Below are 19124 nucleotides of genomic sequence, written 5' to 3'. Positions count from 1 at the left end.
AGGGTATATAAGCTTCGGCTTGCCGAAGCTAGCTTCCTTTCTTGTTTTTCTTTATACATATAATATGGTATTTCCATATCGCTATAATTGAATTATATGTATAAGATATCATTTATATATAGCATTGCCAAAATAATATGAAAAACATAAATTTTGAACAATACAACCGGTCGGCGAGCACTGCCTCCCTATATATGTTTTTGGCCACGACGTCTAAATATTGGGTATTTATCGTACTGCGGCTCCGGTGTATGTAAATTGGGCATATTTCGTACTGATGCCACCATATCCATATAACTTATTTTTTGTTCTATATCTATATAATTAATTTTTTTTCCATACCTATAACTATTAAACTAATTTTTTTCCATATCCATACTTGAACTTATTATTTTTCCCATATCCATATAACTCGTTTTTTCCATATCCACACTAGAATTTAGTATTTATCCCATATCCATATAAATCATTATTTACCATATCAATATAAATAATATTTTTCCATATTCATACTAGAACTTATTATTTCTTTAATATTCATATAACTCAATATTTTTTCATATCCATACTAGAACTTATTATTTTTCCCATATCCATACTAGAACTTATAAATTTTCCCATATTCATATAACTAATTTTTTTCATATCCATACTAGAACATTAAATTTTTTGCCATATCTATATAACTCATTTTATTCCATATCCATACTAGAACTTATTATTTCTTTAATATCCATATAACTTAATATTTTTCCATATCCATACCAGAACTTTTTATTTTTCCCATATCCATAGAACTAATTTTTTTCATATCCATACTAGAACCTAATTTTCTTCCTATATCCATATAACTTATTATTTACTATTACAATATAATTAATTTTTTCCATATCCATACTAGAGCTTATTATCTCTTCAATATCCATAAAACTCAATATTTTTTCATATCCATACTAGAACTGATTATTTTTCCCATATCCATACTAGAACTCAGTATTCTTCCCATATCCATACTACAACTTAGTATTTTTCCCATATGCATATAACTCATTATTTAGCATATCAATATAACTAATTCTTTTCCATATCCATACTAGAACTTATTATTTCTTTAATATCCATATAACTCAATATTTTTTTATATCCATACTAGAACTTATTATTTTTCCCATATCCATACTAGAACTTATAAATTTTCCCATATTCATATAACTAATTTTTTTCATATCCATACTAGAACATTAAATTTTTTGCCATATCTATATAACTCATTTTATTCCATATCCATACTAGAACTTATTATTTCTTTAATATCCATATAACTCAATATTTTTTCATATCCATACTAGAACTTATCATTTTTCCCATATTCATATAACTCATTTTTCCATATCCATACTAGAACTCTGTATTCTTTTCCATATCCATATAACTCATTTTTTTTTCATATCCATACTAGAACTTATTATTTTTCCCATATCCACATAACTCATTTTTTTCATATCCATACTAGAACTTGTTATTTTTCCCATATCCATATAACTCATTTTTTTTCATATCCATACTAGAACTTAATATTATTTTCATATCCATATAACTCATGTTTGGACTTGGAATATTTTTATACACGTCACTAATAGGATGACGATTCAGTTGGCTACCTTAAGAGGTACATATACTTCCATATGTCTCTTACTTGTATGTTCGGACTTAGAATATTTTTATACACGTCACTAATAGGATGACGATTCAGTTGGCTACCTTAAGAGGTACATATACTTGCATATGTCTCTTACTTGTATGTTCGGACTTAGAATATTTTTATACACGTCACTAATAGGATGACGATTCAGTTGGCTACCTTAAGAGGTACATATACTTGCATATGTCTCTTATTTGCATGTTCGGACTTAGAATATTTTTATACGCGTCACTAATAGGATGACGATTCAGTTGGCTACCTTAAGAGGTACATATACTTGCATATGTCTCTTACTTGTATGTTCGGACTTAGAATATTTTTATACACGTCACTAATAGGATGACGATTCAGTTGGCTACCTTAAGAGGTACATATACTTGCATATGTCTCTTACTTGTATGTTCGGACTTAGAATATTTTTATACACGTCACTAATAGGATGACGATTCAGTTGGCTACCTTAAGAGGTACATATACTTGCATATGTCTCTTACTTGTATGTTCGGACTTAGAATATTTGTATACACGTCACTAATAGGATGACGATTCAGTTGGCTACCTTAAGAAGTACATATACTTGCATATGTCTCTTATTTGCATGTTCGGACTTAGAATATTTTTATACGCGTCACTAATAGGATGACGATACATATGGCTACCATTGTTAAATATATTTAAATAAAATTTATTTAAATATAATTATTATTTTATATATATATATTTTATATATATATATATTCTGACTTAAAAAAGCCAAACAAAATAAACACAATTAAATTTATGTTTATTATCGAATCATCAAGCAAAGGATAAGCTTCAGTGGATCGCAGTATGGCAGCTGCTCAACCACTTACAACACCTTGCCTGTTACAAAAGTCGTTTACAATTGATTCTAGGCTTTGTCATTGTATTAAATAATGCTTTTATATGTAACTAGCGCGGCATCAGGTGATCGAAGATCCTCCCAATTTACTATGTTACAAATTACATTGGCATCACATCCATTGTCGTTTATAAAGTAAATTATAAACTTTAAATGGTTTAGAAGCCATACAATGCAAATTGCCCCTTATTTATCATTGCAGTCCAGCACGGATACGACCTTAGAGGCGTTCAGGCATAATCCAACGGACGTAGCGTCATACCACTGTTCGCTCGAACAAGTATTGTGCCATTGGTCCGTACCTGCGGTTCCTCTCGTACTACGCAGGAATGCTGTCGCAACAACGTTTTGTCATTAGTAGGGTAAAACTAACCTGTCTCACGACGGTCTAAACCCAGCTCACGTTCCCTTGCATGGGTGAACAATCCAACGCTTGGTGAATTTTGCTTCACAATGATAGGAAGAGCCGACATCGAAGGATCAAAAAGCGACGTCGCTATGAACGCTTGGCCGCCACAAGCCAGTTATCCCTATGGTAACTTTTCTGACACCTCTTGTTAAAAACTCTTTAAACCAAAAGGATCGATAGGCCGAGCTTTTGCTGTCCCTGTGTGTACTGAACACCGAGATCAAGTCAGCATTTGCCCTTTTGCTCTATGTGTGGTTTCTGTCCGCACTGAGCTGGCCTTGGGACACCTCCGTTATTATTTGAGAGATGTACCGCCCCAGTCAAACTCCCTACCTGGCAATGTCCTTGAATTGGATCATACCTGAGTAATTGGAGTTATACCAAATTTTCAAATCAAAAATACATAAATGCACCGTTTTATTAAAGAATTTGTTTGCGATTATATAACAAACTCGTGATACTTTGATCAAGAAGCTTGCATCAAAACCCAATACCATAAGATATAATAAATATATCCGTATAATGGCTAGGAAATGATACACGTTCCATTTAATCAAGTAAGTAAGGAAACAATAAGAGTAGTGGTATTTCATTGACGATACCAAACCGAAGTCTAATATCTCCCACTTATTCTACACCTCTTATGTCTCCTTACACTGCCAGATTAGAGTCAAGCTCAAAAGGGTCTTCTTTCCCCGCTAATTATTCCAAGCCCGTTCCCTTGGCTGTGGTTTCGCTAGATAGTAGATAGGGACAGTGTGTGTGAATCGGATCCCTCCGCTCTTATTTAACGTGGCATGTTCCACACTGAAGGGATTACAACCACGGCACTCTTATACACCCACAAGTGAGTGTATAGTGCAATGTGTCTAGGTTAAGCGCCAGACCAACGCCCCGGACTAGAAGCTATAGCTATGTACATAGCAACCACCCCGGTAGCAATTCGAATGCTTACTTGTCGGGCAAGCATTCCCCCTTGCTGAGGAGCGGGATCTATCTAAATCCCTACTGATCTTTGGGTCACAGCACCCGAGTTGTATGACGCAACTCCACGTCGAACCCGAAGGCTCTACCCGCATATGGGTGTCAACCACAGCCACCACGATACTCCCACATGGGGGCCGACCTCAATGAGCAGCCTTGGACAGCTGCTCAACCCGTGGTACCGAAATTACAGGATCGGTAGGCCTCACCCCTTAAGCTCCGACAAGCTCGGATAGGGCACCCATGTCATATTAGTCGCCTCCTACGACAAGCTATGACAAGCTGTGGTAGTATTCTTCGCCGCTAGCCACACAGCAGAGTAAATGGACTAAAAGTCCCTTCTCCTGCGGAACGCCTCATCAGCAAACACATTGAGTCGTCGAGTCCTGTCCTCATCCTCCAGAATCCTTCCAAACGTTCGGTTTTCGCCATTTCGCTGCACTCCAAGTCCATCGAGGTCGCGCAAATCTGCATAGAGGGGGCAGTCACACAAGACGTGCTGCCAATCCTCAAATGGATCGCCACATGAGCATGCGGCAGAGTCCGAGAGCGTTCTGCTATACAGAAATGCGTTCAACGATCCGTGTCCTGTGATTAAAAATCCGGTGCGCATCGGGAATCCAAAGTGTGGATTCCGAAATGCAAAAGTCACATCTGAAATGAACTTGTAGGTCACCCGTCCGGATGCATCTACGTCATCCCATCTGTCTTGCCATCTGTGCAGTAGGCACTGCTCCATACGCACCATCTTCTCTTCCCAGCTTAGACCAGTGAGGTCTTCACTATACAGCAGATCGTAATCCTCCAACGGGTATCCACGCTTAAGCTTGTATTTAACTGCCATTTGCATAGCAGCCAAATCGAACGGGGGAACGCCAGCAAGAACCTGCAGTGCCACAGTGGACACTGTTCGGCATACCGGAAGGCATCCAAGAAGGATAAGCCTCTGGCAGGCAATGAGGTGCTCTCTGGCCACTTCTTGCCGCGTCGTAGTGACATACCATACCGAGGCACCAAACAGTTCACAGGGCACCATGAGTCCGGCATAAATGGTCCGCCTGGCTCGAGGACTGAGGCCCCAGTCTGCTCGAAGCACACGCGCCAATGCTGCAACGACTCCAGCCATACGCTGTCGGAGATTTCTGACGTGCTCGAAGAATTTCAAGCCTTCGCTGACTGTGATGCCAAGGTACCGGCAGCTGCTAACATACGGTAAGTTTGCTCCAGCAAATTTTACCGCAGGTGTGCGTCGAAGCACTCCATTCGGGCCACGAGCGAGTAGCTTTCTTGGTTCCTTGCTGGTGGAAACGGCAACGCCGACTTCCATCCCCCACGTTTCAACGATGGACATTAGTTGCGCTCCTTTTGTCTCCAGCGCGAGCCGGGAGTTTCCCTCGACGAGAAGCAGCAGATCATCCGCGTACGCACTCAGTGTGCAGTACGACTCAAGGCGTCGTAGCAGTACATCCATCAGCAGGTCCCAAATAAATGGGCCGCTGATTGACCCCTGCGGACAACCTCTAGTTACCGGGACATTAACGGTCTCGTAACTGCTTCGGATTTCTGCGCTCCTGCCGGAGAAGAAGCTCTGCCACAAGCTCATCTCTCGGCATCCCAACTCGGCCAATCGGCGCAGTGCAGCACTCCACTCCACGTTGTCGAAGGCTCCCTTGAAGTCCACGAAAATGCCGAGCACGTATCTCGCCGGGCTGGCGTGAACACTGCTCTTCACGTGCATCCAAGCATCCTCCACACAACGTCCTTGACGAAAACCGAACTGCCATCTGCAGCCTTCCGGAAGAACTTCTCTCACACGATCAACCATTATGGCCTCTAGCACCTTACCGAAGACCGGAAGTAGGCAAATTCCGCGGTACGACGATGGCTCACACCTGTCCTTGTCGGGTCCCTTGAGCAGAGCCACAACACGTGGGCATTTCCACTCTGCAGGGAAGTACCCCGACCGGATGCAGTTGGAATATATCGCCGTTAGGTGCTGAGGTATGGCGCGCCACACAGCCTTGCAAATCGTTCCGTTGATGCCGTCCATGCCAGGCGAGCGTTTGCTCTTCAACCTGGCGACACAAGCACCAACCTCAGAAACTTCCAGTGGCGGTGGGAGTTCCTCCGCTATGGCAATCGGTGCATCGGACTCCGCAACCGGAAAGAAGTTGCGGAGGAGCACACGCGCACAGTCACCCCAATTGGTGACCAGCTCGCCATTAACGCGAAGGCACCCAATCTCCGTCCGTTTCTTGCGACCTCGGCACATCTTGTAGACGCGCCCCCAGGGATCGTGTGAATTTTCTCCCACGAAGCGTCTCCAGCTGTCCTCTTTTGTCCTCAGGATGAGCTTCTTGTAGGCGGCTGAGGTACGTCTCAGCTCGACCACAATTAGCTCGGCCACGTCATCGTGACGACAACGTCTGGCATCCTGAAGACGGCGCCTAAGTCTCCTGACATCGCGGCGCATCGCGCTTAGGTCAGCGGTCCACCAACCTGGTCTGGATCTCGGCGATCCTGCCGTCCTCCTACCCAAAACAAGATCGCACACTTCGTGGACGATCCTGCGAAGGGTAGAGACTTGTTGGTCCAGCGGCGATTCTGAGAAGTCTTCCGGAAGTTCGGCTGCCCTACTCACCATTTCCTGCTCGAACAACCGCCAACGTGCATTGGAGAAGTTCCAGGACGGCACCGGAGCTAGGCTCTCAACGGCTGTGTCGGTCGTCAAGTTGGCCACAACAGTAATGATGTTGTGGTCACTTAACTCCCAATTGTCCACTCTCCACTCATATGTGGCCAGCATAGATCCTGCAGTGTTGGCGATCGTCACGTCGATGTCGCTCCGTCCGTTCATGGACTCGAACGTGTACACCGAACTTGGCTGGTTTAGAACCGCAGCTCCCTTTTCCACAATCCACAGAGACAGCAGCTCACCCCGATTGTAGTTAGCAAGTCCCTCCGCGTTGGGAGGAAGCTTGCTAAACCACATGGGGGATGCTGCATTCGCATCAAGGCCAAGGATTGCGGGAGTTCTGCTGGCCAGCAGCAGGACCGCATCCAAGTACGTGAGGTACAAGGGTAAGTCGCCATCAAACTGGCAATATGCGGAGCATAGAAGGATTGAGCCAAATCCTCCTATAATTTTCACGCATACGCCGTAATCCGTGGTGAGGGGCTCCACTTGCATACAGATGACATCCTGGTGATTCACTAGGATGGCTGCCTTTCCTTTCCTATCGGTAAAGCTCCTGATACCTTCCGGCAGCTCATCCATCCTCCCGTTGCTCACATCGACGTAGGGCTCCTGCAACAGTGCGAACAGGCACCTGCTTTCACGCAATCGGACTCCGAGCTCGATGGTCGCAGCTCGTCCTTTGCCACAGTTTGCCTGGATGAAGCTAAACATGGTTAGTGTCTAGCATTCACCCGCGCCAGCACCGCCGCATACACAGGGCACCCAGCAGACAGCATGTGATGTGCTGACGGGTAGCCCTTGAAGCGGCAATTTCGGCAGTCCACAGGGTTGGGACAGCCCCGCGCACTGTGGCCAACCTGCCCGCACTGTCGGCACACCTTGTCCTTCTCGGACATCCTGCAGCTCGCAACCTTGTGGTCGAAACCAACACACCTGTGGCAGGCGTAGGTTCGTACCAAGGCACGGCAGTTGTAGGCAAACCATCCTATGTATGCCTTTGCTCCGTCGAGAACGTCCAAGCCCACTGGGTCGACCTCCAGCGTCACGGTCACCGTGGCGCCATTGGCCTGCGACCAGGGCTTTTCCAGACGCACAGCCTTCTTGAACTCCGCCAGTTCCATCCTGTCGGCAAAGTTGTTTTTATACAACTCCGCCATAAAGTCCTCGGGCTTGTGGGCGGTGTCCACATCCCGGATCTCTATCCTCGGCTTCAGTTGTGGGGTCCTGCTGATTTGCAGCCCAGCCTCCTGGAACTTTTTGTTGGCCATCACCTGCTTCAGCTCGCCTGACGACGGGGTACGTATAACCGCACCACCACGTGCCAGTCCTCGCACCTCGTGCACGCGAACACCCAGCGCTGGGGCGATCTCCTTTCGCACCTTCTCAGCGAGCTGCTTCCCCGAGATATTCGGGTCCGTGCTGTGCACGACTGCCGACCAGGTCTCCCGCGGCTTACGCGGCAGTGGGACCGGTGCAGCAGAGGGCTGGGGCAGGCTTGGGTATGCAGCTGAATAAGACGGCGCGGTGGCAGCAGGAACCGGTCGCTGGGGTGGCGGCGGGAGCGTCTTAACCGACTGCTTAAAGCGGTCTTCAAGCACGGCATTCCGAACATTCAGCGCGGAAATCAACGCCTCGTATCTCGCTGTGATACTCATCACTTCCTTGATGGCGCTCTGTGAGAGGCGGGCCGCGGAGTGCAACACAAATGCCTCCCTTATCGCCGCCAGCTCTTCAGCGACGCGGCCTGAGCCTGCTTTTACAACCTCCATGGCAAAGTCCTCCGATTTGTGAGCAACGGGCGAGGGGACAACGACCTCAGCTCCAGCGGCGGCAGCGGCGATCCTGGCGGCAGCAGCATCCGCGATCCTTGCGGCAGCAGATGCGGTGGCATCATTGTCAGGAGTATGGCCAGGGGCGGCAACGGGCCTACCAGCGGGTGCAGGAGGCGGCGGCATCTCGAGAGAATCAAGATCCTCCTCGACAACGGGCTCTGGGCCACCAGAGGCCCCATCCACAGCCGGCACCTTGGCTCGCGACGCATCGCGGGTCTTCCCCTGATGGCCGCGTTTCCCTCTAGGGCGACCCCTACCCCGACCTGTAGCGCTGCTACTGCGACTGCTCGCCGACTCGCTTCCGGACTCGATGGTGTCCATTGCGGACGACATCTATCGGCAACAAACAACCACCCAAAAATATAACTTAGTAAAGAAACTCACCAAATTATATTTCCAGCGATCTGGCAGCACTTAGCAATGGCACCAACCACTTAGTCCGTACACACTCCCGCTAGCACAGCTGATCGTACGAGAGAAATCCCGCACTTGTGCCTAACGCCTCTCTCCAGAGAGCACTCGCGAGAGCGCACTCTCTCAACGCACGTGGCGCAATGGAAAATTCCCAATTCGAAAAACTGCGAATTTCCACCCTTATCCTCACTTTTCAAACTCGATTCTTACACCCAGCCGTTCACCTTCACAAACCGCAAATTTTAAAACGCTTTCCAGCGCCGAAACTCGCGAATTCACCACACAAAATACCCGACTGTCAGCAGCACGACTAAAAGCACGTCCGTTCAGTTGGCTACCTTAAGAGGTACATATACTTCCATATGTCTCTTACTTGTATGTTCGGACTTAGAATATTTTTATACACGTCACTAATAGGATGACGATTCAGTTGGCTACCTTAAGAGGTACATATACTTGCATATGTCTCTTACTTGTATGTTCGGACTTAGAATATTTTTATACACGTCACTAATAGGATGACGATTCAGTTGGCTACCTTAAGAGGTACATATACTTGCATATGTCTCTTATTTGCATGTTCGGACTTAGAATATTTTTATACGCGTCACTAATAGGATGACGATTCAGTTGGCTACCTTAAGAGGTACATATACTTGCATATGTCTCTTACTTGTATGTTCGGACTTAGAATATTTTTATACACGTCACTAATAGGATGACGATTCAGTTGGCTACCTTAAGAGGTACATATACTTGCATATGTCTCTTACTTGTATGTTCGGACTTAGAATATTTTTATACACGTCACTAATAGGATGACGATTCAGTTGGCTACCTTAAGAGGTACATATACTTGCATATGTCTCTTACTTGTATGTTCGGACTTAGAATATTTGTATACACGTCACTAATAGGATGACGATTCAGTTGGCTACCTTAAGAAGTACATATACTTGCATATGTCTCTTATTTGCATGTTCGGACTTAGAATATTTTTATACGCGTCACTAATAGGATGACGATACATATGGCTACCATTGTTAAATATATTTAAATAAAATTTATTTAAATATAATTATTATTTTATATATATATATTTTATATATATATATATTCTGACTTAAAAAAGCCAAACAAAATAAACACAATTAAATTTATGTTTATTATCGAATCATCAAGCAAAGGATAAGCTTCAGTGGATCGCAGTATGGCAGCTGCTCAACCACTTACAACACCTTGCCTGTTACAAAAGTCGTTTACAATTGATTCTAGGCTTTGTCATTGTATTAAATAATGCTTTTATATGTAACTAGCGCGGCATCAGGTGATCGAAGATCCTCCCAATTTACTATGTTACAAATTACATTGGCATCACATCCATTGTCGTTTATAAAGTAAATTATAAACTTTAAATGGTTTAGAAGCCATACAATGCAAATTGCCCCTTATTTATCATTGCAGTCCAGCACGGATACGACCTTAGAGGCGTTCAGGCATAATCCAACGGACGTAGCGTCATACCACTGTTCGCTCGAACAAGTATTGTGCCATTGGTCCGTACCTGCGGTTCCTCTCGTACTACGCAGGAATGCTGTCGCAACAACGTTTTGTCATTAGTAGGGTAAAACTAACCTGTCTCACGACGGTCTAAACCCAGCTCACGTTCCCTTGCATGGGTGAACAATCCAACGCTTGGTGAATTTTGCTTCACAATGATAGGAAGAGCCGACATCGAAGGATCAAAAAGCGACGTCGCTATGAACGCTTGGCCGCCACAAGCCAGTTATCCCTATGGTAACTTTTCTGACACCTCTTGTTAAAAACTCTTTAAACCAAAAGGATCGATAGGCCGAGCTTTTGCTGTCCCTGTGTGTACTGAACACCGAGATCAAGTCAGCATTTGCCCTTTTGCTCTATGTGTGGTTTCTGTCCGCACTGAGCTGGCCTTGGGACACCTCCGTTATTATTTGAGAGATGTACCGCCCCAGTCAAACTCCCTACCTGGCAATGTCCTTGAATTGGATCATACCTGAGTAATTGGAGTTATACCAAATTTTCAAATCAAAAATACATAAATGCACCGTTTTATTAAAGAATTTGTTTGCGATTATATAACAAACTCGTGATACTTTGATCAAGAAGCTTGCATCAAAACCCAATACCATAAGATATAATAAATATATCCGTATAATGGCTAGGAAATGATACACGTTCCATTTAATCAAGTAAGTAAGGAAACAATAAGAGTAGTGGTATTTCATTGACGATACCAAACCGAAGTCTAATATCTCCCACTTATTCTACACCTCTTATGTCTCCTTACACTGCCAGATTAGAGTCAAGCTCAAAAGGGTCTTCTTTCCCCGCTAATTATTCCAAGCCCGTTCCCTTGGCTGTGGTTTCGCTAGATAGTAGATAGGGACAGTAGGAATCTCGTTAATCCATTCATGCGCGTCACTAATTAGATGACGAGGCATTTGGCTACCTTAAGAGAGTCATAGTTACTCCCGCCGTTGACCCGCGCTTACTTGAATTTCTTCACTTTGACATTCAGAGCACTGGGCAGAAATCACATTGTGTCAACACCCGCTAGGGCCATCACAATGCTTTGTTTTAATTAGACAGTCGGATTCCCCAAGTCCGTGCCAGTTCTGAATTGATTGTTAATTGATAATCGTTATAATTAATAAGAACTAATTGGTTTGACCCAATTAGTATTCTTAAAAATTTTAGCAAGAAAGTTCCACAATTGGCTACGTAACTAACTATCCGGGGAACAAGTAACTAACATAAATGCTAGAAACTCTATTTACCCAGAACGAGCACATAAACCATGTTATTGTTTCCCAATCAAGCCCGACTATCTCAATCTTCAGAGCCAATCCTTATCCCGAAGTTACGGATCTAATTTGCCGACTTCCCTTACCTACATTATTCTATCGACTAGAGACTCTTCACCTTGGAGACCAGCTGCGGATATTGGTACGGCCTGTTGAGAAGTTTGCGTGTCCCCACCATAAATTTTCAAGGTCCGAGGAGAAAATATCGACACAACAGTATATGTCATGCTCTTCTAGCCCATCTACCATATCTCTCTGCGAAAGACTTCCATGGTAGTACGGCTATAAAACAGAAAAGAAAACTCTTCCGATATCTCTCGACGGCTTCTTTATGGTCGTTCCTGTTGCCAGGATGAGCACGAGGCCCATATTTAATAACAAACGGATACTCAAGAGGTTACGGAATTGGAACCGTATTCCCTTTCGTTCAAAATTATTCAAGTATATTATATTAGCTTGATTTGTATATATTGCGTTTTTGGTTTTACTTGAAAATTTTCGGCTTTCGCCTTGAACTTAGGACCGACTAACTCGTGATCAACCACTGTTCACACGAAACCCTTCTCCACTTCAGTCCTCCAAGGTCTCATTCGATTATTTGCTACTACCACCAAGATCTGTACCAATGGCAGCTCCATGCAGGCTTACGCCAAACACTTCTACGCATACCATTGTACCTTCCTACTCACTAAAGTTTCAAAATTTATATCACAAGTAATATAAATCATCTACTTTAGCGGTAATGTATAGGTATACAACTTAAGCGCCATCCATTTTAAGGGCTAGTTGCTTCGGCAGGTGAGTTGTTACACACTCCTTAGCGGATTTCGACTTCCATGATCACCGTCCTGCTGTTTTAAGCAACCAACGCCTTTCATGGTATCTGCATGAGTTGTTAATTTGGGCACCGTAACATTACGTTTGGTTCATCCTACAGCGCCAGTTCTGCTTACCAAAAGTGGCCCACTGGGCACATTATATCATAACCTTAAACTTCATATCAAGAAAGTTAAGGTTCTTACCCATTTAAAGTTTGAGAATAGGTTAAGATCGTTTCGACCCTAAGGCCTCTAATCATTCGCTTTACCAGATAAGATTATTTTATATAATATTAAAATGCACCAGCTATCCTGAGGGAAACTTCGGAAGGAACCAGCTACTAGATGGTTCGATTGGTCTTTCGCCCCTATACTCAATTCTGACAATCGATTTGCACGTCAGAACTGTTTCGGTCTTCCATCAGGGTTTCCCCTGACTTCAACCTGATCAAGTATAGTTCACCATCTTTCGGGTCACAGCATATATGCTCAAGGTACGTTCCAGTTAGAGGCATAAATAATATAAATATCATTATACATAACTATATAGAACGCCCCGGGATTGTGTTAATTAGCTATAAATAGTTAAAAAACTAATCCCATTATTAGTCAAGTTAATTACGCTATTAGGTTTATATCCCAATAACTTGCACATATGTTAGACTCCTTGGTCCGTGTTTCAAGACGGGTCCCGAAGGTATCCTGAATCTTTCGCATTGTTAATCCTACAAGTGCATATAATAAACACAAAAATCAATGATAATCATGCCATTATATAATTCCGAAAAATTAACGCACTGTATTCATATAAATCTATCAGCACTTTATCAAATTAATAACATTTATTCTGTGTTAAAATGCAAGCAATTTAATTTGAATAAACTATAAGTTATATTTTATGATAAATTTGGTATGCTAATAGATTACAATGTCCTTATATGGAAAAAATGCACACTATTATCATAATATTGTTTAAATATTACAATTTTAATGATGAATTTTCCATAACGGATATTCAGGTTCATCGGGCTTAACCTCTAAGCAGTTTCACGTACTGTTTAACTCTCTATTCAGAGTTCTTTTCAACTTTCCCTCACGGTACTTGTTTACTATCGGTCTCATGGTTATATTTAGTTTTAGATGGAGTTTACCACCCACTTAGTGCTGCACTATCAAGCAACACGACTCTTTGGAAACATCATCTAGTAATCATTAACGTTATACGGGCCTGGCACCCTCTATGGGTAAATGGCCTCATTTAAGAAGGACTTAAATCGTTAATTTCTCATACTAGAATATTGACGCTCCATACACTGCATCTCACATTTGCCATATAGACAAAGTGACTTAGTGCTGAACTGATTTCTTTTCGCTCGCCGCTACTAAGAAAATCCTTGTTAGTTTCTTTTCCTCCCCTAATTAATATGCTTAAATTCAGGGGGTAGTCCCATATGAGTTGAGGTTGTATATAACTTTTATTTGCAATTAATTCTTTATATATAATGATAAAACATTTTATTAAATTCGTTTAAAGCTGACGTATATATATATTAATGGCATTTATTTGTAACGAATTAACGAAGAATAATAATATTGTCAACGTTTTTCATATTTCAAATCATTAATAAGAGACAATTCTAGATAATATTTTATGCTAGACATTTCTCAGTATTATTTGATTGAAAAAGAAAATATTCCTCTTCGTTTTTCTCAAAGTTTAATTACTATTGTGAGATAATGTTTTTCATATATTTGTTAATATTATGAATAAAATAATTAAATTATTTTTATCCAATAATATACCATATGCTTATAAAATTTTATTATAAAATTTGTATAAACAACTTAATTAGCATAGTCTTACAACCCTCAACCATATGTAGTCCAAGCAGCACTATAAAATTAATTAAAGTACATAACAGCATGGACTGCGATATGCGTTCAAAATGTCGATGTTCATGTGTCCTGCAGTTCACACGATGACGCACAGTTTGCTGCGTTCTTCATCGACCCATGAGCCGAGTGATCCACCGCTTAGAGTTTTATAATATTGGTTTTAAATTTGGTCAAATATGTTTTTATTGAAAGAAATTAAAAATACACCATTTTACTGGCATATATCAATTCCTTCAATAAATGTATTTATATACCTAAAATAAATGCTGCGAAATGTCTTAGTTTTATATAAACAATATATATCAAAGTATTATTTGTAATGGCATTTGTTTGTTAATATATATTGATAATTTTATATAAAACATTAACCTGAAACCAGGTACAACATTGTATATTTTAGGTTGTTGCATTATCCAATGTATGATCATCATCAAATTAGTTGGCCAATACATCTCGCAACGCGTGTATATTATGGTCCATATACACACAAAAGTTTATAATAAATATATATAATATATTTTATTATATTAATAATTCGATTTGCTTGATCGAATTTTATGTTTGTTTCTATTTAATTTATTTGTAATAATTTTATATTATTACAATATTTCGATTTGCTTGTTCGAAATTTATTTGATCTTTTACTTTTAAGATCATATTTTTGGTATAATTATTATTATAATTATTATGTATATATATATATTGGTAATTTGTATTAAATTTGTATTAACAAATTTTTTTATTAACGGTAAGGATATTATACAATAATGATCCTTCCGCAGGTTCACCTACGGAAACCTTGTTACGACTTTTACTTCCTCTAAATAATCAAGTTCGGTCAACTTTTGCGAAACAACCGTAACACACAAGGCGTCACAGTGATCACGTCCGGAGACCTCACTAAATAATTCAATCGGTAGTAGCGACGGGCGGTATGTACAAAGGGCAGGGACGTAATCAATGCGAGTTAATGACTCACACTTACTGGGAATTCCAAGTTCATGTGAACAGTTTCAGTTCACAATCCCAAGCATGAAAGTGGTTCAGCGGTTTACCCGGACCTCTCGGTCTAGGAAATACACGTTGATACTTTCATTGTAGCGCGCGTGCAGCCCAGGACATCTAAGGGCATCACAGACCTGTTATTGCTCAATCTCATTATTGCTAGACGCAATTTGTCCATTTAAGAAGCTAGTGTCCTTATAATGGGACAAACCAACAGGTACGGCTCCACTTATATAAACACATTCAAACACAATAAACATTTTACTGCCACCATGAATGAAGGCTATATAAGCTTCAACACCATAATCCTGAAGATATCTATTTAATATATTTGAGTCTCGTTCGTTATCGGAATTAACCAGACAAATCACTCCACGAACTAAGAACGGCCATGCACCACCACCCATAGATTCGAGAAAGAGCTATCAATCTGTCTTACACACTTATGTTCGGACCTGGTAAGTTTTCCCGTGTTGAGTCAAATTAAGCCGCAGGCTCCACTCCTGGGCACTCCTGGGCACCTTCCGTCAATTCCTTTAAGTTTCAGCTTTGCAACCATACTTCCCCCGGAGCCCAAAAGCTTTGGTTTCCCGGGAAGCGACTGAGAGAGCCATAAAAGTAGCTACACCCAATTGCTAGCTGGCATCGTTTATGGTTAGAACTAGGGCGGTATCTGATCGCCTTCGAACCTCTAACTTTCGTTCTTGATTAATGAAAACATCTTTGGCAAATGCTTTCGCTTAAGTTAGTCTTACGACGGTCCAAGAATTTCACCTCTCGCGTCGTAATACTAATGCCCCCAAACTGCTTCTATTAATCATTACCTCTTGATCTGAAAACCAATGAAAGCAGAACAGAGGTCTTATTTCATTATCCCATGCACAGAATATTCAGGCATTTGAAGCCTGCTTTAAGCACTCTAATTTGTTCAAAGTAATTGTACCGGCCCACAATAACACTCGTTTAAGAGCACTAATGCAGGTTTTTAAATAGGAGGAACATATGAAAAAATACAAGTATTTAAACACATATAAGAACTCCACCGGTAATACGCTTACATACATAAAGGTATAGTACTAACCACAATTGTAAGTTGTACTACCCGTATGAAGCACAAGTTCAACTACGAACGTTTTAACCGCAACAACTTTAATATACGCTATTGGAGCTGGAATTACCGCGGCTGCTGGCACCAGACTTGCCCTCCAATTGGTCCTTGTTAAAGGATTTAAAGTGTACTCATTCCAATTACAGGGCCTCGGATATGAGTCCTGTATTGTTATTTTTCGTCACTACCTCCCCGAGCTGGGAGTGGGTAATTTACGCGCCTGCTGCCTTCCTTAGATGTGGTAGCCGTTTCTCAGGCTCCCTCTCCGGAATCGAACCCTGATTCCCCGTTACCCGTTGCAACCATGGTAGTCCTAGATACTACCATCAAAAGTTGATAGGGCAGACATTTGAAAGATCTGTCGTCGGTACAAGACCATACGATCTGCATGTTATCTAGAGTTCAACCAATATAACGATCTTGCGATCGCTTGGTTTTAGCCTAATAAAAGCACATGTCCCATAAGGTTCATGTTTTAATTGCATGTATTAGCTCTAGAATTACCACAGTTATCCAAGTAACTGTTAACGATCTAAGGAACCATAACTGATATAATGAGCCTTTTGCGGTTTCACTTTTAATTCGTGTGTACTTAGACATGCATGGCTTAATCTTTGAGACAAGCATATAACTACTGGCAGGATCAACCAGAATAATGTTTTCGTTCATATTTCATTCATATTTTTTGAATAGAAATTAGTAATATAAATATAATAGATTTTATTTCCATTTTATATGTTCGGTTTTTCTTAAATATTGATTTTAATTCAATATTTTTTTTTTGCTTTGTGAAATAATTCTATTTTAATTCGAATACGGCCATTTTTATATGGCATTCGTATACGTTCTTTAATTTTTACTTGTTTCGCCACTAATATAACAAGTTTATAATTGATGTTAAAGAAAAAGTACAACTTTTTTATAACACAATTTTCATTATATATTATTCTTTCTATAAGTTTTTATTATATTATATATACATATTTCATTCTAAAATATCATTTTTGTTCAACATACATAATTATTGTATCCACACATGTACAATTTTTGTTTAACCAATATAAATATTGAGTTAAATCATTTGCATTTTGATGATAAATTTAAAATTTATCTTTTCCATATAACTCTCTGGTAATATATGATATAAAACCGAGCGCATATGAAATTATTTTGATCACTAATATTGCAATTATATTTTATTATAATGCTTTTTGTAAACACATTGTACCGGCAAGCGATACTCTGTGCCCAAACGACAGGGGATATAATAATTTAATATAAATTATCATATATACCTGCCACCAAAGATTAACGATAAAAGTCGGAAACAATTTGTTATTCTATATATAATAGAAACTTGACCTCTGTTTCACCTTATTATCATGGGTTTATAATATTAACCGCGTAGCCAAGTCTTAATTTCATTTAAGAAACAAATTTATACGGATAATATTTTGATTTTAATATATGTTGTTCTATTGATAACAAAAGTATATATTATAATATATTTTGTTCAATAGTAGATGGACTACTTACTGTACCATCCTTATTTTTTTATTATTATTGATATACATTATATTGACAACAGCATATGATATTCATATGGTTTGTTCAATAATTAATTGGTGGACAACCACTGACCATCCTATAGTAGTTTTTGGCCACGACGTCTAAATATCGAAATTATTTAATTCCGTTTGCCACCCATACGATAGATATTAACTATCTATAATAATAATGTGTACACATAAAATATTATATGTATATATATAGACCAACAGACAAGCACTTCACCCTATAGTAGTTTTTGGCCACGACGTCTATATATCGGGCATATTTAATTCTCTTTGCCACCCAACCAAAGATATTCACTTTTTTATATAAAGTATTATTTGATCATATTAATATAACCAATTATTTCTGCCATATTCATATAATTTCTTTATGAATTATTTTTTGGTCATATCCATATAATCTATATGCCGTATCCATATAATGAATACGGCATATCCATACAACTAGCCATATTTGTATGTCAATGTATATTTTATTATACATTTTTTTTCTTTATACATATAATGTGGTATTTCCATATCGCTATAATTGAATTATATGTATAAGATATCATTTATATATAGCATTGCCAAAATAATATGATAAACATAAATTTTGAACAATACGGCCGGTCGGCGAGCACTGCCTCCCTATATATGTTTTTGGCCACGACGTCTAAATATTGGGTATTTTTCGTACTGCGGCCCCGGTGTATGTAAATTGGGCATATTTCGTACTGATGCCAACATATCTATATGACTCATTATTTTCTTCCATATCAATATAACTTCTTTTATTTCCATATTCAAGTAATTTCTTTATTTGCCATATCAATATAAAATATTTTTTGGTCATATTTATATAATCTATATGCCGTATCCATATAATGAATACGGCATATCCATACAACTAGCCATATTTGTATGTCAATGTATATTTTATTATACATTTTTTTTCTTTATACATATAATATGGTAT

The 19124-nt window shown here is 40.3% G+C and overlaps 1 long non-coding RNA gene and 3 other non-coding genes across 4 annotated transcripts; all 4 read right to left on the bottom strand.

The window, feature by feature from the left end:
• Window positions 1–283: 283 nt before the first annotated feature.
• On the bottom strand, window positions 284–1381 carry LOC138914696 (uncharacterized). Its single transcript, XR_011420510.1, has 2 exons — window positions 1157–1381; window positions 284–825 (listed from the first exon to the last, which is right to left on the bottom strand). It is a non-coding gene; the product is annotated as an uncharacterized lncRNA (long non-coding RNA).
• Window positions 1382–10091: 8710 nt separating this feature from the next.
• On the bottom strand, window positions 10092–14048 carry LOC138914702 (large subunit ribosomal RNA). The gene has a single exon (XR_011420516.1). It is a non-coding gene; the product is annotated as a large subunit ribosomal RNA (ribosomal RNA).
• Window positions 14049–14446: 398 nt separating this feature from the next.
• On the bottom strand, window positions 14447–14625 carry LOC138914699 (5.8S ribosomal RNA). The gene has a single exon (XR_011420513.1). It is a non-coding gene; the product is annotated as a 5.8S ribosomal RNA (ribosomal RNA).
• A 619-nt stretch (window positions 14626–15244) lies between these two features.
• On the bottom strand, window positions 15245–17246 carry LOC138914701 (small subunit ribosomal RNA). Its single transcript, XR_011420515.1, has one exon. It is a non-coding gene; the product is annotated as a small subunit ribosomal RNA (ribosomal RNA).
• Between the last annotated feature and the right edge of the window lie 1878 nt (window positions 17247–19124).

This window comes from Drosophila takahashii, unplaced genomic scaffold (genome assembly GCF_030179915.1).
Source record: "Drosophila takahashii strain IR98-3 E-12201 unplaced genomic scaffold, DtakHiC1v2 scaffold_77, whole genome shotgun sequence".
Classification (NCBI taxonomy): Eukaryota; Metazoa; Arthropoda; class Insecta; order Diptera; family Drosophilidae; genus Drosophila; species Drosophila takahashii.
The sequence above is the reverse complement of the archived record's forward strand: the minus strand, read 5'-3'. Positions and strand labels throughout refer to the sequence as shown.